This window comes from Hirundo rustica, chromosome 5, assembly GCF_015227805.2.
Source record: "Hirundo rustica isolate bHirRus1 chromosome 5, bHirRus1.pri.v3, whole genome shotgun sequence".
Taxonomy (NCBI): domain Eukaryota; kingdom Metazoa; phylum Chordata; class Aves; order Passeriformes; family Hirundinidae; genus Hirundo; species Hirundo rustica.
The window spans coordinates 50397975-50423102 of NC_053454.1; the positions used below are offsets into that span (position 1 = coordinate 50397975).

Consider the following 25128-nt stretch of genomic DNA (forward strand, 5'->3'; position numbering starts at 1 on the left):
TTCAGATGCTTAGTGTTCCAGAAAGGTCAGCGACCAGTGGCTATTATTGTCTTAATCCTTTTAGACATTGCTAGGATGTGCTTTTGTATGTGCTATTTACAATTCATCTGATCTGATTATTATGTGATAGCTGCTCCTCCAAAATGCATTGTGCAAACTTGTAAACTCCGGGAAAATCTCTTATGTAGGCACAAACCATCTAACAAATGGTTCTGAGGTGCTTCATATGCCAAATTCTCTTGCCAATGCATAACAAAGGGATAGAGATTAGCTCCTGTTTCAATGTAGGTTTTAGACTCAGGGAAGGATGTGGATTAATACACTGTATTGACACAGAGAATAGATGAAAACAAAATCACAAAAAAGTTTATTCCTTTCTCCTAGTGTGTCCTGGCTAAGATTCAGGCAACTGGACAATGAAAGAGGAAACAGACTGCACATCTTGACTTTCCTCCAGCACTCAGGTACTGAGTCAACAAATCTCCAACTGTAATATTGTGGGCAATATTTATGCAAATGTTTGTATGTTTGTTTTGGGAATTAAGAGTAATCCAAAATATGCTTTTCAGTGACTTCACAGGGAGCTTGTATTAAAGCACTTTGGTGCTTTTTTGAGTAGCACTAGGACACATTGAAATATCACCACCCAGCCTGGGCAAACCAAAGACTTTATCTTCAGCAAAGCCAAAGGAAGATATTGCATTCCCTGAGGAAGCCGATATACCTCAGCTGGCTCAACATTATTTGTTTGTGGTTGGAGCAAGGGGATTCACTGTCCTTGGATGGAAATCTTTGTTGTGGAGAGCCCTGCCAGATACACTGAGCACTTTAAATATCTGAACAGATGCTCCCTGGAAGGAAGCACCACCACCAGGGTCAGTAAGCAATCTTATTCCTTACCATGTGAAATCTAGATTAAGCTACTGAGTTGCTGAATTTCCTAAAGTTTTGCTTTTTTACCTTCATCAGTTTAACTTCAGGGTAATGCCATTTCACCAAATATTGATATAGCTCCACCTTCCTTATCCTTCTGCTCTTTTCTGCGTCAAACACCCCATTCTCTCTTTTAAGACTCTCTTCAGGTCCCAGATTTTTCCATATTTCTGGAAATATTGCCCTTTATCATTACGTATCCCTCACCCTTTGCACCTTTCAGGCCATCATTACTCACTTTGAAGACATTATTGGGTCCTGAGAAATGTATAATAGTCAGAAATTTTTAAAGGAGAGGGAAATGGGATCTTTGTCTGGCTCTCTGCTTTTTATTAACAAACATCCTTTGGTAATGAAGACTTCAGGGGAGCTTCATTAGGGTTTAAGAAGAGAACAGTGTGAAAGATAATTACCTGGAGCCAAGATTCTGTATTTTCCCTTCAGCAGTCCAGTAGTATGCTTTAAAAGCAATCAATGGAGAGCTGTCTGGCAAGCATTCAATCTTTCCTTGAAATGTTCAGTGTAATTAGACCTCTCCTGTCTGTCATGAGAAGACAGATTTTTTGTGGACTGTTAACAGTTGAGTACTGTAGTATGTCTTCAACCTTTATCATAATTATATTACCAATATTCGTGGAAATTTCCCAAAGTGAGAAACGGGAACTTATTACTAAGCTAATTGCTTGATAATGAACTGCTGGTTTTCATGGTGAAATACTCTATTTATTTTTTTCCCCTTCATTTTTCTTAGGGCCCTCGGTATTCACAATGCATATACAAACCCACTTGGAAGCTTTCTGTAAAGATTCATCTATCCCATTTCTGTAGCTTGTTTTTGTTTCTAACTGGGGTGATGAACCACTGAACTAAGGAAAAAAAAAAGAGCTAGGCCAGCTCTGTCCAAAATTAACTGGTTGAAGAGACGCAAAGCAGTCATTAGTTTCACAGAGGCTGCTGTCTGCTGCTTATGCAAATAATAATTTTGGAGTTTTTCTTTGCTGATACTCTGTTGATGCTTTAAAGCCACTGTGCCTTTGTGTGTCGCTCTTGCCTGATAACTGTAAGTGATAATGTGGTTGCTATGATGCAAAGGCACACTGTAGACTCAGCCCAGCAAGAATGATAGCAGACACGTATATGTGTGAGTTGGAGATGTGGTGGAAGATTTGACTTGATTTTAGGGAATAATAATAATAAACTCTTAAGAGTTTCTGGAGTGTTTTGGTGATAATCCTTGTCTTTTCAAGCCTTTGAAAAAGATAAAGAAATTTGACTCAAACAGTTAATTGTGTTAATAGGAAAGTCAGGGTGGATGAGTCAGTTTGTTTGCTTTGTCACTTTTAAAGCAGTTACTGTTTCATAACATTCAGTCATTAGAGTGCATGTGTGGGGGGAGTTAGAAGATTTTTAATGTAATTGTCTGACCAGGTTCAGAGTCAGCTACAGATTAAATAAATTGTCAGTTAAACAGGATATATAAGATATACAAGATGCCAAGAGAAAAAGAAAGCATTTCTCTAGGCCATGCTGACCATGAAGTTTTGATGGAGGTGCCAAACAAGCAAACTGAAATTCAGCTGCTTCCTTCTAAAGGATGTAAGGTGGAGGGGGAATACTTGAAAAGTACAAGTTTCAGTGAGGCTGCAGCTATTTATGCCAACCTAGGGTCTAACCTAAAATACACAGGTACATTGTGATATCTCATTTTGTGAAAGCATTAAACATAGAGTGATAAGAATGCCTTCCTATTTAGTACGTTGGGTCAAACAGACTGGGGCATAGGACTTAGTTTGTTTGGTTTTCCATTACCTTCTGTGGTGCACTCCCTGTATGCTAAATTTCATGCTGGTGGTGTGCGAAACTTTATAGAATGGAACGCAACATGCCAATTGTCTGCCTTAAAAAAGCTGCATGTTTCTGTGCATTGCTGCAAAGTAACTTACCTTATAATAACACATCTACTTGTTATTTATCTCTTGTCCCTGTGTGGAGCACACCTCTGATACGGTGGCTCTTCCCAGTTTGGTTCAAGACCTATTTCAGTGTCCACCTCTACTGGGTGTTGTACGTCCAGTCCATCATGTTCTGTGTGTGTCAAGTACTTTTCAGACCAACCCCGTTTAAGCTTTGTTGTATTGGCATGCAATCTTTTTATTGCACACAACTTCTCTTTTCATAGAGCTTTCCACATAAATGTGCTCTCTTACCCTGTTCTGTGTCCCGTCCCTGTATGTTGTCCATGGCTTCTTCCCCATTGTTCCCCTGAGTGGGCAGGGTTCTTTCACAAAAACATCCTTTGTGTTCTTCCCTGCTGCTTTTTGGCCACTTATTTTCTATTATATTCTCCAGGGTTATGCTTGCTTTTTTTGTTTTCTGTCTGTCTAGTCTATATTGACTTTCTTGAACATTAAAAATGCTTAAAAGCAGATTGAGAAACATATTCAGAACTATTCAGGACTCCTAATTTCCTAAATGGTGTTGTCAGCTTTGTTTTCTGCACTCAGACAACTTCTGTTCCCTGTGGAGGCTGAAAGCATGTGACTGCCTGTCTTTTCCTTTCTTTTTTTTTTTTTTTTTTTTTTTTTTAATGTGTCTTGTAAATTGATTAGATATTGCAGAACAAACCATGCATGAGTATAAGGAGAAGCCTTGACAGTTCCTTATGTAAGGGGTCCACAAAGTGATTGACACTGCTCAGGGACACTTTCCAGGGTCTATGGTAGTAAACTGAACACCTTCCCGTCTCTATTTGGAGTCCTCAGCCAACTTCCATGTCATAATCTGCTTCAGGGTAGGATTTCTGCTGCTGGGACGTGGTGTTGGGGTCCATGTTGTTTTTCTGGGCTTTCTCAGTGAATGTGATCCAGAAGACCCAACATGGAAATAGTGTGTTAACCATGAGGAGAGACAAAAGGTGTTAGAGCTGGCAGGAGAGCACAGTGACCCTCTGCTTGCAGCTCTCTGGCTGGCCTGCCAAAACTGCTGTTCCCCATGTCACTGGCCTGCCCTTTGCTGTAACTCAAGGCACCCTACAGATATTTCAAGTGTGTGTTTTATACCCGTTGAGACAACATCCAGAAAATAGGCTATGAAAAAAAAGAGATTCACAGATCCAAGATATCTGCAATCCTTACCAGGAAAGGTTAAGAATATATTTTTTTTTTAAAGAAAAATCTAGGGGACTAACACTACACCCTTCACGAGAAAGCCGCCGAAGAAATTAACATTTACAAAGAACAGGCATGATTGACCTTGGTATGAAACAAATTCCCCACACTGGGGGGTGTGTTTGGACTTGCACAAAGTACAAAGGCTGTCTCTGTGTAGTGGAGGACATGCCAGAGTCTCACTGGCAGGAGATATATGCTGCATATCTTGCCTACACCACCAGGGAATATCAGACAGTCTGACCTACGCAGTTGGGAAAACACAGGCAGAGTGTGTGACAGCTCCGTTCCATTCCAGCTACAGCAGTAGCTGGTGTGGGCAAGTCCGTCACTCTGGGTCACACCAACCACATCAGCATGTGAGCATGTCTTACAAAAGGACAACACTAAGCTGCACATAAACAACCCAGATGCTTCAAACCGATTCTGTGATGTAATCTGTATGACAGGGAGATTTTTAGACAACAGTACAGTGAAAGGGTGTATACATTGTCCTTATTTGTTTTCAAAGGTTTGATTTTTTCATGAATAATGTATAGTCATCCTCTTCATATTTTGCTCTGTTCTGCATACACAAATTATCTGGGATGTTTCCTTTGCCTGTAAAAAATAGTGTGACATTGAATAATGACTGACCTGCACAGGGCTGCCGCCATTGTTTGTGCCCAGATTCTGCTTTGCTTGTCTGTAGTTATAATTGTGTGCTCCTTTTGACGTGTTCGTCTGCCTTTTTGGACAATTGCCACCCACTGATACCAAATAGGAAGGCTCAGACTGACCTGCCTTTTTACTAAGTGCCAAGGAAAAGGGTAAGTTTACCTTTGCAGCTCGAAGCAGGAACTAACACATGCACCACTGCATGTTCTTCTGTATTTCTTGAGTGCCTGCTTGATGAAGGCCTTCCAACAGCATCAGCTTTTGTAAGACCTGGCTGCGTCTTGGAAAGAAAAATACAGGAGCTTAATAGAAAACATTTGAGGACGTTATAAAATCATGTGGATGACTCTGTTCAGGAGAAAAAAGTGAAATATTAGGATCACAAAGCATTGTTTAAAAAGGAACCGAGATTATGACAATAACTCTTTTACACTTGAACTATTGTAGTATCTGTAGGCCAGATTAGATTTGACAGCAGTGTCATATGCACAAATGTTTGTCTAGGGACTATGGTAAGGCATAAGTTCTTCTGATTACATCTTTGATCTCCTCCACATCTATTTGTGAAGATTTTTAGGAAATATTTCCTTTGACTAAAACCTTCTACACTTTTCTGCCAGAAGTCAATAAAAAAAGCATTTGATGATCTATGCAGAAGGACAATCACAGAGCACAAATAAATGACACAAGTATGATGTAATTTTTCTCAGCCTGAAGCAGGTAACCTCAATTGCAGAAAAACTGAACTGCACAGAAGAATTTGGGGCTGAAGGAAATCTATGGGTTGGTCTGAAGAGGATCACTAATTTATTTCCTTAATCCTGGAAAGACAGATTGTGATTTTCAGAAGCCTCCAGAAAAGCCTGTAACTGCATTTATGGTAACTACAATGGGTGCTCATGTCCAAGATATGATGATCACTCTGACATTTTGTAGCTCTCTAGCCCTAACTTTCAAAGTTGTTGGATTTTTGAGGTTTCAGAAATGCCACCAAAGCGACAGACAACTTGCATCCCTGTAGCAGTTCTGCTACTCTTTGATGTGCTGTATCTGCCTCATTCCCAATATTTCCAACTTGTTAATTTGTTTCCTGCCTCTCACCCAGATATCTGAACTCTGGTGCAGTTTCAAAGTTTAAAAAGCATCTGTGATTTTTGGAACTTGTGGAATGGTTTGAATAATTTAATGCTCTTTCTACAGTTTTCAGTGTCAATAAAACTGTTATAGACTTTTAGAGGACAAATTTATCTTCATGAAAGATCTGCAGGCATTGGCAGCAAAGATAGCAAGTGAATTGGCTTATCCAAAATTAGCCAGATTTTATTTTGACATTTTAGATGCGACACATTAATACCAAGTACAGACATCCTAAGGTAGACTCAAAAAAATAATTTGGCATGCAACAGAGTTTGGTCCATCATCTGTAACTTATGATTCACATTGTCCTGTGATCCCTGTATTCAGAAGCTTTCTGCATGATTATATCTTAAGACCTCGTCTTTTTTTTTCTTAACAGGACTTTCAGGATGTTATTGGAGTTGGCTGCTGTTGTTGTTGTCTTTTAATTTTCCTTGATAAGGTTACCTCTGGTGAGAGAAAGTGCCTTGCTGTTGATACCTCAAGATCAGAAAATTGCCTAATGATTACTAATGATTATCAGGCAATTAATTACATGTAAACTTTTTTTTTCTTCCCCCCCCCCCCCCCGCCCCCCATCTTAAGAGTTAAAGACTTAACTTCCATTCTCTTTAAAATGTCCTACTCAAAAGTAAAGTGTGCTGACCAGGTGAATTGTGACATGACTTTTTCACATCTGCTACCAGCCTTGAGGGGTAAGTTCATAGCTTTTATTAACAGCTCCTCATCAGCAAACAACATTTTTTCATGGGGAAAGCATGCATTCTCTAGGTAAATGTTACCCTTTAAAATTACATTTGCGGAGGCAGATTTTTTTCATGTGAAGTTTGGAGCTGAGTAAAATGGCTGGATTATCCAGTGGTTCCACCACTAAAATACAGCAGCAAATATATTTCCACCCTGTAAGTTGACTGATGGATCTTTCCCTCCTGCACACTGATTTGGAGATACAGATGGTTCTTCTCTATAACCTCCCATGTTTCTTGCTAGGCTGTAAATTGTTCAAGGAAAATCTTTATCTTCTCTGTCTAGCTTCAGTTTATGATTGTTTCTGTTTCTAAAGGTGATTTTTTTTTTTTTTTTAATATTGTGTTCTGAAAGCTTGAACATACCTGAGACATAATTAAAAAATTTATCTACAGTATGCTTTCGTTTAGATTAACAAGTATTTTGCATGTAATACACTACAAATTAAGAACAATACTTCTTGGATGCTCTGTTTTCTCCTTTCCCCTCTCCTTCCTCCCCCTATTAGCAAGGAAAATTTGGACTCTGTACCATAAGTATCTCTCATGGCATCTTTGCAAGAAGCATCTTAAAGGTTACTCCTAGAGCCTGGCTAAATGTTACCTGGTCTTTAGGGAGAGTGACTAAGTTCCCATTCATGTAGAGCTGGAATCTTTCACATTGTTTAAGTCTGGTAAACCTTATGATAATAATTAAATACTTTACCATTAATATGTCATTTTACGCTTTAAAGTACACCTGTTCACCTGTACTCTACAATCAAAATAAAACATTAGTAGCTTCTCATTAGTATCATAAGGCTTCTGGGAATGTCAGGTGTCAGGAAAAAATTATTTAGGTTGGTCTGTGGATGAGTTTTAAAAATCAAAGAGGCTGAATGTCTCAGGAGTATGGTGCAGGACAGTGCACCTTTGGCTTCTTGGTTTGGATCAGGAACAGCTGAAATTTTCCAATTTTAAATGGTACCTTAAGTTACAAAGCAAAATTTAGAAATGTGCTGTTGTAGAAACAAGCCTTGATGGCAGGCAGTATTGCTGATCTTGATTGGAGGAGTGGTGATCTGCATCACCTGGGCAGGTACTTTCCAAAAGATTCCTGGGAAGATGTATGAATTGAGGCCATCTGAGCTGAGCACCCCAAAAGGCAGGATTCCACACCTGGAGAGGCTGGCTTGGTGGGTGCCCGTAGGGTGAGCAGTGGTCTTGCTTGGCTAGGATGTGTGCTGCAGGACTGTGTGTGTATATTGCACACCTTCCAAGGAGACTGCAAGTGTTGCACGAGAAATCCTGCAGCTAGTGCTATTTCTTTTGTAGTGTTTCAAATTTGTGTAGGGTTTCTAAAGAATGGTAGGCATGTGTTGTGCTCTACCATGTCAATTTCAGACTGGAATTGCTCTGAGTGGAGTTACCTTATAAAATGCACTCTTTCTCTAATGGCTTTAATTTCTGGCTACTTGGGAGAACTTCATTTACAACATGTATAGTTATAAATAGTAGAAATTTTAAATTAAGGTACTCAGGATTTTCTGAAGATGCAAGTGCTAGCACTGTATTTCTGGCTATGAAATTCTGCTGCTGTTCAGATATTTAAGCATGTAAATGCCATCACATGTGTTTTATTTCAATGCGATGGCAAAGAAATATAACTAGCAAGATTTTAAAAAGCAAGCCCAAATGCATCACAAATGCTAAAATAGTATAACTTCAAGTATGCTCATTAGATTTATTATCTTAAAATTGACTTTTCAATATGTCTGTGGGTAATCCTTTCGATTTTGTTGCCACAACGGGGAAAATCATCCCATGATTTCCCACCTGTATAAGTAGGATTTCCAAACTCATGTTTGAGTCATTTTGGTCCTGACATATGACTTTTTACCAGGGCTAATTAGCTGGATACAATTGGATGGAGACCTTGACAACTGTTTGACAATTGTTTGTCATGTTCATATATGTATAAATACCTCTCTATATTACTGCGCTTTGAACATTTTGTCAGTCTGGGTAATTATTTACATTAGCTGTAACCCCTGAACAACCACACTGGGTGTTTTCTTTTCAGAGATAAATATTGTTTTTGTATAGAGCCTCATTTCTCACCTTTTTTTGATGAGCGAGTCATAGAATTTGTGGGGAAATAATAGAATTTGGGAATCCCGGATCTAGATGATGAGAAGAGGCTGTGCATGGCTGAAAGGAATGCATTCTGAAAGGAATGGAGCTTTTATGGTTTAAGTGGATGGGACTTGGGCAAATTGGAGCGTGCAGCTATTATTGTTGTGCTCTTTTAGGCCCTTCTCAGAGTCTTGACCATAACTAATTCTCTCTAATGGGATGTAAGTAGACACCTTGACAGTAGACTTGAAATGTCAATCTTCTGTTTCCTAGGTGAAAAACTTAGGAACCCTGAGTTGCCCCTCTGATTATTTTGATTGGATAACCTATGTCCCTTCACATACAGAGGAACTTTTTGGGAGCCTAGCAGAGTTTGCTATGGCTTTGTTGAGAATAGAACAGTTTTTTCAGTCAACTCTCTCCACTTGTGCATGTCCAATACCTTTGGAGCACATCCAGTACACACAAATCTGTTTTCTGACATGAAAAGAACATTTTACCAATACTCGATGCACAGGAGGGTGTTATGCATGACCCTATTTGTCTGAAAATAAAGGACATTGGACAGAAAGAAAAGGTTGTGCCATTTAAATTTGTGTGATCTTTTCAGAGTCAGTTCTGGATTTTTCAGAACATGGAAGACCTTGCCTGGAGATCAAATTGAATTGCACCAAAATGCATTAAAAATGGAAATGAAAACTCTGCTACAGCCGTGGGAATCATAGAGTTAACCTTCTTCAACACAATTTCAAAAGTGGAGTGCCAAATCCATCTTTGATACAAACTTTCTGAATATATGTAAGATATCTCACATATTTCACTGGTAAAGCAAAGTAATTTAAATAAATCTGAGCTATGTCAGAACTGCAGGTTTATAACACGAGAGGCTGAAAAATTTAGGTCATTTCTTTCCATCTGCATGGAAGTTGGGTTTCTTTAATGACACCTCTGTATTTGTCCTACTCTCTTTTCCCTTGCTAATAGTTGAGAAATACTCGAATTCTTGACAGGGAAATTATTTGTTGTAGGCTTTGAAACACTGTACATGTTCCAATGGAAATATGTTGAGCCTACAATAACTAATTTTTTTTTTTTTAATTGCCTAGGAATTATGTAAGAAATATTTTAAAAAAACCCCATATGTATTGATTAAAATATAAATTTCACACACAGAAGTTTTTATATCCTATTTTTACCCCCTGGCTGTGCATGTCTGATGTCTGCATTTGATCAAATGTTGTACAGGACTCTACACGAAAAGTTCTGGGGGAAATGTTTTAGATATGTGAAAAGCCACAGAAGTTGTGGTCCAATATGGGATAGCAATCTTATTTCTATACGGCTTTTGATATATTTTCCTTTAATCCTTTAAAAAGGGAAGCAAATATCTTAGAAGTGCCTTAGAAAAAGTTCTGGTGTTTTGAAGGTAAGCAGTATTTATGGGACCTTGCTGAAACTCTCAGGAGTTTGACTTTGCACTGCTCTGATTAACTGGTCCATCCAGAGATTAAGTGTGATGGTTCATCCCCAAACATGCCTGTGGTCATGCCTTCCAATGTCTTCCAATCCTACATGCTGCATTAGCATTTAATAATGGAGTGATTTCTCTGATCATTTTGGGGAGCTGGCAACACTTCCCTCTGGGGCAGAAAGCTTTTCCAGACTCCACTGCAAGAATCAACTCCTCTTTCTCCATATCCCTGTAGAAAATTTCTGTGGAATTCTACTATAGGGATTTGAGTGCCTGTTATTTCAAAGCCATTTTCAGCATCTAAGCATGATCTCCCAATCAATAAACTGAGTGGTTGGGGTAGTTTCTTTGCTTGTTTTCCCCCTTGAATATTTTACACTTAAAATTCGACTGAATTCTTCGTATTTCTGTTTAATGGCTGCTGGATATTTCCATAGCAGTAACAGGGAGCAGTAGAGGATAGAACTCTGATTCCCCATCATTCTGAATGCGTGCTGGCTGCGTGTCAGCTGTTCTGATTTGCTGGTAGTCCTGAGTCTGTCCAAAGGCAGTAATCCTTTACCAATTAAGTTTCATAGAGATGAGATGAGAGTTTGTGGTCAGGTATATAAATTAAACTGATGGTGTCTGCTAAAGGTCAGAGTCATAGAAAGCTCAAGGGAGTGTTGTTTATGGTGCAAAAGCAGTTTAAATACTGTGATTTAGCTCAACAGCTATGATTCACAGAGGGTCATCAGAAGGAAAGATAAAGCAAATAGTGTTAAATTAAACGAGGTGTGACCATCTGTTTTGATACTTGTGCAGAGAGTGGGATTAAGTTTACAGATACTTTGGTGTGATTGGCAAAGAGAATTTCAAATATGGCATTGGAAATTATGTTGGAGCTGCTGTAAAAAAAGGATAAAAATTGAGATAAAAAGGCTACTCACACAGTCAATATACTCACACATCCCGCTGCTTGAAGTTTCTCTGATTTCCTTTTGAGAGTCACTGTTAGTAGTTTTATTTAAAATGGGGGAGCAAATGTGCCTGTTGCGAACTCTGGTTTTGGGCCTATAACTGCATTTCTTCTTTTCAAACTGTTTGGTAAACCTGGTGTGGAAGTTTGTGCACTAGTTTGGTTTGTATAGCATTTGGCATTGTCCCTTCATAGCAGTACACATGTCAAGGAAAATAATAATTTGATTGTAGCATATCACAGATCATCATGTGAAAAAATATGGCAAGATGTGCCTTATTTCTTTAGCTATATTTTGAGAATCAGCTCAAATACAGTGACTGCATATTTGTTATTTGCAAAAATGAGCTACTTGGCATGAATATTACTATAAATGTACTATTTTAGTGATTGGAAATGATGAAAAAATGTTTTTCTGGTGTTTGGTGCCTTTGTTAATTTATACTCAGACCAGAATGCCATCCTGGGAAGATGCTTCATGTTGACTCTGATTTTTGCAGGGAGAGTAAGATTAATATTGACATCGTGAACTAACCACAAAAATACCTCCCTGAAAAAATTAAAAGTAAATTGCACTCTAGTTTCTTCTTACACCACCACTTGGCTCAAATGCTGCTTTCCGGGGATGTTTCCTCAATTCGCAAGTTGTCCACTGGGGTGATGAAGACAGTGGAGAGTAGGAGACTATCCCAGTCTTTAAAATGCCAATCCAATTGCAATTATAAACCCAATTCTCATTAGCCACTGCCCCCATCTCGAGAGTCCCAAGGATTAGAATGTTCTTTAACGGCTGGTGGGTGTGAGGGATTCCTCAATACTACGACTGTTGGATGTGGGCCAAATATGTCTTGAAATTAGCCACAGAAATACACAGCAAGTCTTGAACTTAAATCCCGTGGAAGGGGATCCCCAACACATCACATATTAAAGTCTCAGGGGGATCTTCAGGTCCCATAGTACAACTGACTTCCTTTCCACACTGAAACAAATGTGAATGGGTTTGTTGAGGTGTGTTCACACATTTCAAAGGCTTTAAAAAAGTGTTCTCTTTTGACCACATCCTCTTACAGTGGGAAGAATTTTGTAGGTAATGCTCCTGCCCTGCTGGGTAGTTCATAAACCATGAAAAATTAACCACTTGAAACAGCTTCCTTTAATCTTCAGTGGAGGGGTGCTGCCATACCTAGAAAAAGAAATCAACACACACTTCCCTGCAAGTTACCACTTTGTGATTAAAGTTGTTTAACTGCTTCAATTTGGTATCACTCAGGTGGAGTTTTAACTTCTGTCTCATGAAGTGCTTGCTGCATTGCTCTTGTATCTGCCCTTGTTTTACGTGGGGCATCTCCTCCATTGAATTTCATGCCTGGAGGAGGTGAGGTTGTTTGTGAGAAGTTGACAAGCATCTCTGCTTGTGTATTAGGGAGTGCTTAAACTGGATTTCCTTTAGGCTTAAGATTACCATTCTTCTGCTTCTTACCAAGGTTCTATGAAGTGTTTAATTTTGGCAAATAACACTTGCTCTGTTTACTCCAGTGATTTTAACTCTGTTGTCTGGGAAGTACACCCAGCTTCTTGGCATTCCACTGCATTAATATTGAACAGATTTGAATCTCATCTGATTTATGGCCAGTCTTGGATATCTTCGTAGTTTTAGTAGCAGTTTGCTGACTCTGGCAATAGTTTGTGATTTCAGTTTTAATTAAGTGTTAGCATGCTACCTCCTCATCATCAGATGTCAACACAAATGTTACATTTTGCTGTTTATTAGAACAGCCTTGTTCACCATCTCTTAACTCCTCCACTGAACATGAAAGGTCTGAGTTATAAGACCTTGTTTCAGAGAGCATGGCATCCTGCAATTCTTCCTGTGAGATTCTCTCGCTGTGTCTCATGTGCACCACAAAGTTCCACTTGAAAATTTTAGGCATGCTTGGCTGCAAGCAGTGCAATGCCTCATTTTCAGCTCAGCAACAAGCAGTGTCTCTGTCTGGAGCTTTTTAAATTTTCCTCAATTTACTGAAAGTACAATTCTTTCACCAAGTCTTGTAAAGATAGTATTATTTCATGTGAAGATTTTATGAGTGACTGCTTATTTCCCAATTTTTTCCCCAGACTTTCTGGAGTATGGTAGCATGGAGGGAGGGGCATTTGACATTCCTTACTCTTTCCCTCCTGCTGACAGCACAGGCAGGGAGGGATCAGGCTTGATTTTAATGCCATGGATCTCTCCAAACATACAACTGTTCTTTGGATGAAGCCCCACTTTCAAACAAACCAGTCTTGCATGACTGCATTCGGTGCTTCTCCTGTCCATGTTGTGACTTGGAGTCGGGCTTGCCTTCTGTTTTCTGCAGTTAGAACTGCTGCAGCTGGCAGATATAAAGTCTTGGATTCATCCTCCCAGAGGTACAGGGAAAAGAGAAGAAAAACTGCTGTATCAGTGCTTTGCACTACTGAGACAGCTACCTGCAAGAAAAGTATCAATAAATGTAGTGCTGTCTGGTCTAAAACTGTCACCTCCGTAGGGAAAGGGTGAGAAAACCAGAAGCCTGCAATCTCAACCAACTACCTTTATTCTAGGGTGGTTTGCTAGTTTGAGTGATCACATTAACAGCGGGCACAAAAAGCAGCATTTGGACATGAGAACATTAAAGTGTTTACTCTCTTTTATTGTGCAAAGGAGATTGTGCTGGGTAGAATAGCCAGTTGTCCTTTGCCTTAGACCTAGGTTAGTAGAGAATATTAAGCCCAAATTCCATAACAGCATTAAGAGGTGTTCAGGTCTTGTGGGGGCAGAAGTGAGAGACTGAACTTTACTGTCTTTGTAAGCCTAATAATGAATTTGTGGAGGTGTGAGGCTGTGTGTGCAAACTCATGGTGTCTGGGATTCTATCCAATTCAGTTAGTGTTTCAGAGACCCAAAATTCTTTCAAACTTTATTTTGGAGGACAGAACCTGCACATATTGGCCCATCTTCCACTTCTGGCTGTGGCAGAGGAAAAAGAGTTTTATGTGGTCACGTCTACAGTTCTGTATTAGGTCTCCTGCTGCCAACATAGCTCTTCTCTAATTCATAATTTGACCTGCCTGGTGCTGAGTGATCTCAGAGGTGAGAGAAGTGGCCAAATTTTTTGAGACTCCTTTTATATCACTTTTCATTTCAGAGTTATACCAAATACACTGAGTACTTCTTGTGATGTGCATCGGTTGTCTTTTCCAGATCCAGTAACTCATTTATGCAAATGTAACTTCTTTCAGTTGCCAGGGGAAATCCCTACCATAAATCAAAATTCTTTGGTGGCAGAGCTTTCAAGCCTATCTGTGAAAATACTAGGGGTTTGTTTATGTGTTTTTATTTCCTGAGAGTGAATTGATATTCCTTAAGGTGCAGAAGAAAGGCAAAAAATAATGGCTTTGCGTGGAAGCTGTAACACACTCCTGATTGCAGATGTGTTGCATTTTAGAAAGGACTAGTTAAATGGTAGTAAAAAATGCTCCCTGTTCTTATCCTTTGGCAAAAATAGCAAAGAGCATCGGAGATATTAGAGGAGACATAGTTAATGGAAATGCTTTGTGCTTGAAATTTATTAGCTGCCTAAATTTTTTTTTAATCAATGGGGTTTTTTTGGTTTTTTTTCATTAACTTTATTTCAAACCCTGAAGAGACCCTGAATGTATGTAAGGAAATCCAGTTAAAACCAAATTGCTTTTCACAGGGGAAAAGCCAGATACTTGTTTTTCATTGATGACTTTTTTTTCTCCAATTTTCTAGTACAAGTTCTTATATAGACTTTCTCATGTGGCTTCATAAACTAGTAACTTTTTAATATATCTATTCAATTCAGTACTTATAAAAACTTCATGATAGTCGCTAGGTTCCTGTTTTTATAGCACTCCAACTACGGATGTACACAAATTTCCAATTTCCCTTCTAACTGCTTTTGGAAGGTTAAATCCATTTTAATATCACAAGAAAAGAAGGGTTAGCACTGGAACAAAAGAACTGAAAAAAAATCCTCAGGAGGGGCTATAGTAACATAAAATTATTTCAATGTTGTAGTTGCATGCAGTTTAGATGATGCTGTCACAGACTTGGGTATGAACATTCCAGTCTGTCCGTTTCCTGAGAACCAGAAAAACTTCCTGTGTTAGAAATTCAGCACAGCCAGAACAACTGTGGGTATTTATTTTTCTCAAATTATCTGCCCCTTGATACCAGTCTCTAGCAGACTTAGAATTGTCATTAAATTAACAGTATCTTTCAGTTTTACACTAATTTCCTTGTGCCTTTAGCTCGGAACCATATATGACATATATTAACAAATATGCAAGTTATTTCTGTCTCTTCAGCAAGGGGATGAGGTGCTGCTTTTGAGGAATGGAACAGAGACTTTTCTGTTCAGAAACAACCTGCTTACTTTTCCTTAGTTTGTGAGATGCACTCTAAGGATAGAAAGAAAGGCAGGAGCCATCTCTGAAGACAGGAGACCTGGGAAGTATTTTTAGCAGGAGCTAGATAAGGCAGAAAAACATAGCAAGAAAACAGAAATTTTTTTAACAGTTTAAGGGCCTTTCTATGGGCCCTAGCTTGCGGGAGTTTGTAATACCTGTCTGGCCAGGCTTGCTAAGGTGATGGTTTATTCCTATGATTTTTGCCTGTACAGGGCGTGAGAGTAGTCCTGGTATGAAATCTACATTTTGTATAGTACTGCTTAAACTGGCCATCTGAAACAAGAACAGAGTAACTACAAGAGATGAAGAAAGAAAATATGTCTTTCATCCTCCCTGTCTGTTCTTCCCAATATTTTTGGATGAATGTGCAGACTAATGACATATCATAATATAGTACATTATCAGCTTTTATTGTTTACATTTGTTTTCGCTTAAATTTGGTCCATCCCAACCTTTTAATAATGATTTGTCTGGTTTTAAAACACTAACTTTTTAAACATTTTTATCTCTTTTTAAATGCTTCTTGGTTATTATAGTTCTTGGATCTTTCCTGTGGACAGAGAAAGCTATGAGCTAATGGAAAATTCAGTGGTTCCCTGTTACGTGATTCCAGGGTTTCGTGCTGCATATTGTTTTCCTTATTATTTTAAGTTATAAACACACGGGTATATACATAAAAGTTATAGGAGCTGGCCTAATGGGGTAGAGAATTATGTTTTAAATTTAGATACTAGTGAATTATATCTCTAATTAGGAAATAAGACTAACTGGGGAGGGGTGAATATCTAAATATCTAAAGTAATGTACTGCACTTCAGTGTGATCTCTTTGTTTTAAAATGGTACAGTGAGTATGCACACAAATATATACAGAAAGCACGTTTTATAATCAGAAAAGCTGGTTAAACTTTTCTCCTCCATTTTCCGCTCTGTAAGAATAACATGCATTAACTGCTTGGCATCATATTTCTCAAGCAGTTTCTACTTCCAGAAAATGATTTATTAACTAGAGTTCAGCTGCTTTTTGCTTTTGTTGCTGTTGACAAAAGGCACGTTTAAGCATGTTAAATGGGTTTAATGCAGTGGACAAAAATGATGGCTAAGAGTAGCAGAACTTGCTGCCAACACATTTTTTTTCTTTGTAACATTTATAAGGAATAGTTAATCTGACCTCAAAGAAAAGAAACATATGCTCCACCAGATAAGGTGCTAGAGATGAATGAATCTGTCTGCTATGGAGCATTTGTTGGAATAAGAGAGGGAATAAAATAAAAGTGGAGCATGAGGGAAGGAAGACTAAGACAGCCAACTCCCAGAAGGAAAAAGTGAAGTAAATCTGGGAAGTGACAAAAATAGTGGATTGAAAGAAGAGAAAGTAGATTAATGAGAGAGAAGGTAAAGAGTCAGGTCTATTGGCAGTCAGCTCTTCCTTTATGGCTTCACTTCTCATTTTGTCCTAGGTACTAGTGGCTTTCACGGGGTGGGTCTTCTAAAGAATTGGGCTAAAACAAATTAGTGCTTCTTAAGGGGAATAATTTTGTAATTGCATAATATTAATAAACTGCTCTGTCTTTAGGATCTCTTGGTGCCGGCATTATATAAAGATGCATGTACATTTTCTGAAGGGATTATCAATTTTCATTTCAATCCAGTGCCAAATATACAGAAAAAGAGAAAAATTAGCTGACTGGCTAGAAGTTTTACATATAGTGTAGGGTTTTAAAAGGAAGGAAATTAAAAATAAGAGAAGCATAAACAGAGAAGAAAGAAGGGAAAATTAATCTGAAGCACAAATCAGTGAGGCTGTGTAGAGGCGGCATTTCATATCCAGGCTGCTGACTTCAGTCTCCTTCAAAGGCAGTGGTAAAGATAAAGGAGTCAGATGATAGTGTTGATGGACCTACTGTCTGGAGGTTTGGACCTGATCTGAATTTATTCTTTTAAGCAAATGGCTTAGAGATTTAATCTCTGTCATGTATTTTTGGTATGTCTCATTATCCCATGTATGTGACCAGGGGAAGTGGTGTTATTTGGCTTTAACATATATGACCTATATTTTGCCTTTTGTCTCTGCATTTTGACTGTTTTCCCTCTTTCTGCTATTACTGTGAACTTTCCATATTTTTAATGTGTTCAGTTCTGATTGGTTATGTTTTCTGCCCAAATGGTAAATGTTTTTTACCATTAGCTTGTAAATATGATTTTTTTGGATCATTTAAATATCACAGCTACAGACTGGGTTTTGGTGATTGATCTTGCTAATAATTTGCAAAAAATCATTACTCAAAAAATACTAAAATCTATGTAGAGCTGAAACTGAACACGCAAACTTGCATTTGTAGTTTCTTTAAAAGTCTCGCGGAGTATTTGTATCTTCACCGTGTTCAGCTTCTGAGTGAAAGCTGTGGCCACACGTGATCCCTCAGTCACCTGCATAAGAAATATGAACATAACAGCGCACGTAAGTGACTTTTGCTCTGCATCCCAACACATGGTGCTGTCACTAAGGCATATCATGTCTCCTCAGAGTGAGGAGGACAGCTGGGTGGCCAGGGCTGACTCCTGGTGCCCCGGGAAGGGACTTTGAGGTATTTCAACAGTGGCAGGGAGTAAAGCAAATAAAATAGGTGTTTAGTCTATCTACAAAGAGAGAGCTAGGTAATTTCCATGAAATGGAATCAAGGCCTTGCTTTTGAAGTGGGCTAGTGAATGTTTCCTGGACAAGAATCTGTTAGTGAAGAGAAGGGAACTGCACCATAACTGAAGTAGCCCACCCTGTCTGGCTGTGAGTTATCCGCAAATTACGGTCACTGTGATTTTAACAAAAAAATCAATTAAAGCAAAGGAGAAACAAGGCAATAAAAGGAATTTGTTGATATCAGCACTGAGCTTGGGTCAGTCCCTGAGGATGGTGCAGCCTGAGGCTAAGCCAGAATTAAATGTTTTCATGTTTAATAGATTTTCCTTGTTTTTTACTAGAAATGCTGCCATGGTGCACAGTTGGCAGTTGTGACCGGACTGTGGTTAAACAAACTGACATTCAAGGAGGAGAAAAATTGCCCTGGAAGGTAGACACAAGCAGTCAGAGTCAGTGACAGGCAGATGTCACTATAAAACCTCTCACTCAATGATTGGCATCAGCAGCTAAACTGCTCAAAGCCAGTTGACAAGTGTGAAGGACTAGATAGCAATGTCCATCTGCCAGTACGGAGCTGCCTGGTCAGGGCAATTCCTGCTGACTGCGTGTTTCAGCACTGTGTAGGCAGGAAAAAGGGAGAGGGCTGTGCTGGCACTAATGTTTAACTTTCACCTATTTTTTTACGAGAACATTAATGTTGGTAATTGAGACATTAGAAGATCAGGAAACTCCCATGGTAAAGATTGGTACTTGAAATATTGTGAATTTGAAGAATAGATAATGTCACACAAATGCAAGTTCAGATTTGCAAATTCAAATTTGCATTCAGCTATGAAAATAGCAGCAAATACTACAGCAGGTAATGTGCCAGAACTTCAGGCTGATCTTATGTAACTAAAACTTTGTGATTATTGGCAGGTATGATGCTCTTAAAATTGCAAATATATGCACCACATTGTGTCTGCAGACAATTACTCTGGCACCTCAGTGGCAGCATTTTCTGTGTCAAAAAGCTTCTTGTACAAAAACATGGTCTAAATTTAGTAAAATCTGTGTCAATATGTAGAATTTAGCTTAGCTCCAGTTGGAGTGGAAACTGATTTGAACGTTCCACTACTTGACTTTTCATTTTTGTGGTTGCGTGGTGTCACAAAATTTTTATATGTGGCCAGTTGTTGCTATTGGAGTTATGGGATAGTTGGAAATATGAAGAAGAAAATAAAAGCAGTAATTTGCTCTAAATTGACTTGGCACAGTTAGCGCAAAGTGTTTGTGCCTTTTCTTTACTAAATTGTCTATATAGACAACACAGTTTTAAGTAGTGAGGAAAATCATGCAAAAGTGGCATTGGCTGAGTCACCATTAACTGAAGCTCCTGTGACTCCCAAATTCTGTAGTTACAGAGTCTGATTGTGGGAGGAAAGTTTTTACACATTTTTTTGAGAAAAATCGTCTTGTTTTGTACAGCTTCTTCACCATTTTGAAGAGAAGAAACAATAGGGTTGTCTCCAACAGTGGGAGAGCTGCCTCCCAAGTTCTCTCTGCTCTCCCAGCCATAATTTTCATAATTATGCATAGTCTTGAACTAAAATTATTCTATTGTTTTTAAGGGAAAGATAAAATAAATGTCTTGTTCCCTGCTTTCCCACTTTGGAAAACTGGAAGACCTCTGATGCAAATGTCTTGGATCAGTCCTCAAGCACCTAAATCTTCCCTTTGAGGAAAGGCTTGGTTTCCTTGCACTGTTTTTCAGTAGAGGTAAAAGAGAGGTGGATTTCTAAAACAGCACAGAGACCTATCGGCCTTGCTGTGTCCCTTCCTTTACTACAGAAAGTCTGCCTAAACCTGTAGTAGATGTCAGCAGACACTGAATTGTTCAATTGCATGATTTGTTCCCAGTCTGTTGGGGGACTTTTCCTCTATGTGTCTTTGGTGTTTTGGCTTTTGTGGCAATTGGACCTTTATTAAAAACAAAACAACTCCCTCCAATATGGGAACTCTGATGAGGAATGCTTTTTCCGAAGCATGTTCTCTTCCCCTCTCCCTCTTTTCTCCCTCCTCTCAGTTTCCCAGCTGGCAGACCTGGCACGGTGACATGTTGTGTCAGGTTGCATCAGTCCTGTTGTCTCCTGTGACATTCTGGCTCAGAAGGAGATGTGACTGATGAGAGGTGATAGTGTGTCACAACACAACCGAGGCCTCAGCTGGAGAAGTCTGAGCAATTTTCTCATCCACCATTAAAAGAGACATGGGATGGAGCAGCAGAGCTCTGTCTTACATCCCTTCCTTGCTCTCCAGTGCCTTTCACAAGCATGTTTTGCTGCGCTGCCCAAGTTAGCTTGGATCAAGGGTTGTTTTTGCTGAAGAAGTTTTGAAGGCATGTAAAAAGGAGTCCTATGTCATCTGTACTGGTGGCATAAATTTATCCATGGGCGGCTGTGGTTGCTCCGTGTCTGATGAACCTTGTCGGCATGTCCTCAGTACTGTCCTAACTAATCACAGCCATCATGCTGTGAGCTATTCCTTGAGATCAGGGAAATGAATTAAAAAGCTCACAAGCTTCCCTCAGGCACTGTCAGAGGTCCCCAGCTCACTAATGCTGCTAAATAACAACAGGCAGTTCCTGCTTGTTCCTGGGTAAAAGGAGCAGCGGTACATGTTGCAAGGCTGGAAAAGGGAATGTCTGAAACAATGATAGCCCTTGTTAACCTTCCAATTATATCTTGAACAAATAGCAGAGATTCCCTTCCTGTCTGCAGTACGTCTTTGTGCTCACCTGCAGCAGCTGTAGGAAGTGCTCTCCTCGCTCTGTATCACACATACATTTTCTGTAAGAGGGTGTCAGTATGGCTCTGAGCAAGACTGGGCAGGATAAGTTTCTCTGCTTAGATGAGTTCCATTTTTTAGATGAGAAATTGCTTTTCAAACTATGTTTTTCTGCTGCTTTTCAGATTGACAGCAATACGGTGTTCATTGGTGAGCTGTCCGTGTTGTAAAAAACATTATTCTGCAAATCACCTAATAAAGCTGTGGGTTTTTTCCTAACATGTGCCTGGTAAATAAGGCAATTTTGAGAAAATGAAGGCAGCATACTGCTTGTTACTGCTAGGAGAAACTAGATGAATCATTATTTATCTATTCCTGAATCATGACCCTGGCTGAAAATTCTCACCGCTCTCAACTCCAAACACAGCTACTTTTCCTTCTCTTTTCTGCTCATTTGTTTATGCCAAGAAAATAAAATACCTCCCATTTTCTACTCCTTTCTTTGTTTTGATGCTTTTCTGGACCATGATTTTGGGTTTGTGGCTTATGGTTTTTTAGTATAAAATGTCTTAATTTTTTTTTCCTGTTTTCACATATCTTTTTGTTTGACCATCTTGGAATAGGTTCTTCCAACTACTTCCTTAAATTAATTGCACTTTTTCTGTCTCCAATTCTGCTTCTTCAACTCTTCCCCTCCACTTTTCTTCCACCCTAACCAGTTGTTGTTTGTCTCTGTATTGTGGAAGGAGTCAAGCTGTCTCTTTTTTGCCCGTATTTCCCAAATACCTTCCCATTTATGTTAACAAAGTTAGTCTTCATTTCTGCCTCTCCGCCTTAGGTCTTACTGACTACCCACAGTCTGGAGACATGGAGAGGTGTTTCCTAATGGAAACACTCGGAGAAGCTGGTGGATGTGTGTGACACCCACTAAGCTGGTTAAGCTACTGTGAGGATGGATTTATTGAATTACACTGTCAAATTACTACAGCAGGCTCAGCTGACAAGGACTTCATTGTTCAGAAGCTCTTCTAAACAGTACTTGCTGTGATGAGTGTTGCTGGTCTTGATGTTTTCTCTCAGACTAACCCTAGGATAGACTTTGGCATTGGCAGCTTTCCTCTAGGAATCTGCCTGGTATAAATGATGGATTTGCTGTACTTTCATGGGCAAGCAAACTGAAACGGGAGTCTTTGTCTTTCTTTTAAGAAAATGAAAGGAAAGGTGCATATGTTTTTGATGTTACTCTTTCCCCATCGCCTCCCTAAGTGTTGTTTTTCATTTTGCCAGGACTTTGAATTTTTTTTCCTGGGAAAACATGCTTTGTATCTTCCTGGGTGCTGCAGAGTCTCAGGGTTTGCAGAGCAGAACGGTGGAAGACATGCCAGTGGTCTCCAGCGCTATTTTTTATTTTGCCCTGCTTTCTCATATCCTCACATATTCACGAGCCTGTGTTACAGATATTGGCAGGCTCCACGGTTGAGAGCTGGATTGTCTTTGCTCTCTTCTCTGGGAAGTATAGCAGGAGGATGGACAAGGGTGTGGCGTGAGGCAGTGCTGAGGCTTGTTGGGCAGGAGACCTGGCTAGGCTGTACAGTAGGTGAGCAGGCTGGAGAGTGAGGGTCCATACACAGGATATCAGTCTCTCTCTCCAATCTGCAGCTTCTGTTTTCTGCCTGGCTGCACTCACTGCCTTCCTACCGCCCCTCTGGGAATTGCCCTCTTATTACCACAATTACAATCTGTACACATTTCATTAAACTAATATCGCTTTGCGCAGACTTTCTCCGCCGAAGTGCACAGCTGGAGGCCCATTTCTTTTCCTTAGCTTAAACACTTTGACAGGTTAAGAAAGCTATTATGGCTGAATAACAGGTGTTGCAAAACAATGTGCATTTGATGTTTAAATGAGAGAGCTTCTTTATTGACTGCCTTTATTGCAGCGAAGACTCTCCTTTTTCAAGATGACTGGATTTTTATTGGTTTTACTGCTTTTTAAAGTGTATTCTGTTGTTTCAGAATAGGTCCAGAGTGACTGTGTGCCGTTATTTGTTATTCTGATGTCTTTTGTTATTTGCCCGTTTTTGCTGCCTTATCCAGGTGTGGGATACTGGTGCTAAATAGAAAAAAAAAAAAACCAAAAACTCTCGGTCTAATACCATTCCTAAGTGTTTCTTGTTCCTGGGCAGCTCCCAATGGAGCTATAAGCCATTCTGCACCATTACTTTGCTTAATATTTCTAACCAGACTTGAATCACATCCCATCTATGCATACAGCACCATCTATATATATATATATGTAAAATATACATACTAGTTTGCATATTTAAGTTAAAGCTGGGCTTTAGAATGGTTTGCAGAGATTTTCAGAATGTTGCAGAAGACTTGGGCATACACTGGCCCAAGTAAATCCCACTGGTTTGGGAATCTCATTATTTGTTATTACTCTGTGGTGCTGTGCAACATGATTAATACAGTGTGTTCATAGATGATCTAAAAATAGCACGGTCCTGAAAAAGGACGGTGTGAGAATCAGATATTCAGTGCAATATGTTGTTTAATTAAACACAACCAATATATTGTAACTGAAAGAAATATTAAAAAGATGAGAGGGGAAAGTAAGATTTTTAATGTTGGCATTAAAAATATAAATGCTCTCTTAGAAAAATAAATTCATTCCTAAGTAATACCACTATATTCCCTCCTCATGCTTTCTGCCTGGTACTCAGGATGGATTTTAGTAAAGCTTTCTGCAAAGCAGGAGGGGCATTTTCTTTCCTACTCCCACAAGTAGATTTTGCCTAATGCGAGCAGTTTTAAGAAGGTTGAGGGCAGAAGAAAATATAGCTAGGTGTAACAGTAGAGTAAGGACATCATGGCTCTGGTATCATCTTTCTTTTCTGTTGTACTAAATATTTTGTACTCCAAAATTGTAAAAGAATAAATTAATAACGTGACATTTTAGCAGCCAAAAGTTCAGAGGACATGAAGTCTTATATTGAAAATGAAGACAAAATCTGTTCAAGCTAGCTTCATTAATATGAAATCTTTACCCGGCCTGTAACTCCTGCCACAGATCAGGCACTGATGCAAGGTCTGGCACACTGAGAAGGGAGACAGAGTGTCTGTCTGTTTTGAGGGAACAGTACTGGGGAAATCTCACAGGAGGTCTTGCTGGCTGGGCTTATTACACTGTTTTTTCTTACATGATTGATGCGAATGCCACATGAATTATACTCAACACCAAACCACAAGTAGAAGGAAAATTGTGTGCAGATGAAGAAGAAGGTGGGAAAGCAAGCAGCTTTCACCACCATCATATATTTTGTCCAGAAGGCAATAAATTACTTCTGTGAGCCCCTGGAAAATTACCTGTAATGCAGGAATTGGCAGTTTCTCATCATCATGTTGCTATTTGGTATATTTAATTTCTCACAACGCTGAAGAAAAGTTAAATGCTAATTTTTACGTATTTTCTTTCTGTAAATGACTCTGACCATAACTGAAGAATTCTGTCAGCATGTTGCCAAGAGAAAACCGTATTGTTTCTTTTGTCACCTCTTTTCTTCTCCCATGTTTCAAAAGTGAGCCTGTGAATATTAAGTTGCTGTTGCCAGTCTGCCTAGTCAAAAGCTTGTACCTCAATGCGTTTGTAGTTGGGTCAGTACACCTAAGTCCCTACAGTGCAGTGTATGTGAACAAAAAGGAAATTTTTTGGATATCTAGTGGAATTGTGCTCCATTTGGAGTAACTGAACACACTACAACTTACTAGATTGATAATGGTGTTCATGAGTCTTGGTTATGTTTCTTCTCCACTTGTTTGTAACAAAATGAAAACAACTTTTTTCTCTAAGCCAAAGTAATATTTATGGTTTAGCTACCATTGCCTTCTGAAAGTACAACCCCTGCTCTGCAGTTATTGGTTTTTCCTTCCATTTATTCCATCTTTGAAAGGGCAGGAGTTGGGACCAAGACACAGCCAGGAGGACAGTGAGTTTCCAACTGCTCCTTCCTCTCTCAGCTCGTCTTGCTTGTGCCGAGTAACTTCAAGATAATTAGGGGAGAGGCCAGAGGAAGGGGACATGGCT

General features: G+C 39.2%; 1 long non-coding RNA gene across 1 annotated transcript; it reads left to right on the forward strand.

The window, feature by feature from the left end:
- The first annotated feature begins 384 nt into the window (after positions 1-384).
- Positions 385-25128, forward strand: LOC120753350 (uncharacterized). The gene is made up of 3 exons (XR_005701075.1): positions 385-464; positions 570-875; positions 25000-25128. It is a non-coding gene; the product is annotated as an uncharacterized LOC120753350 (long non-coding RNA).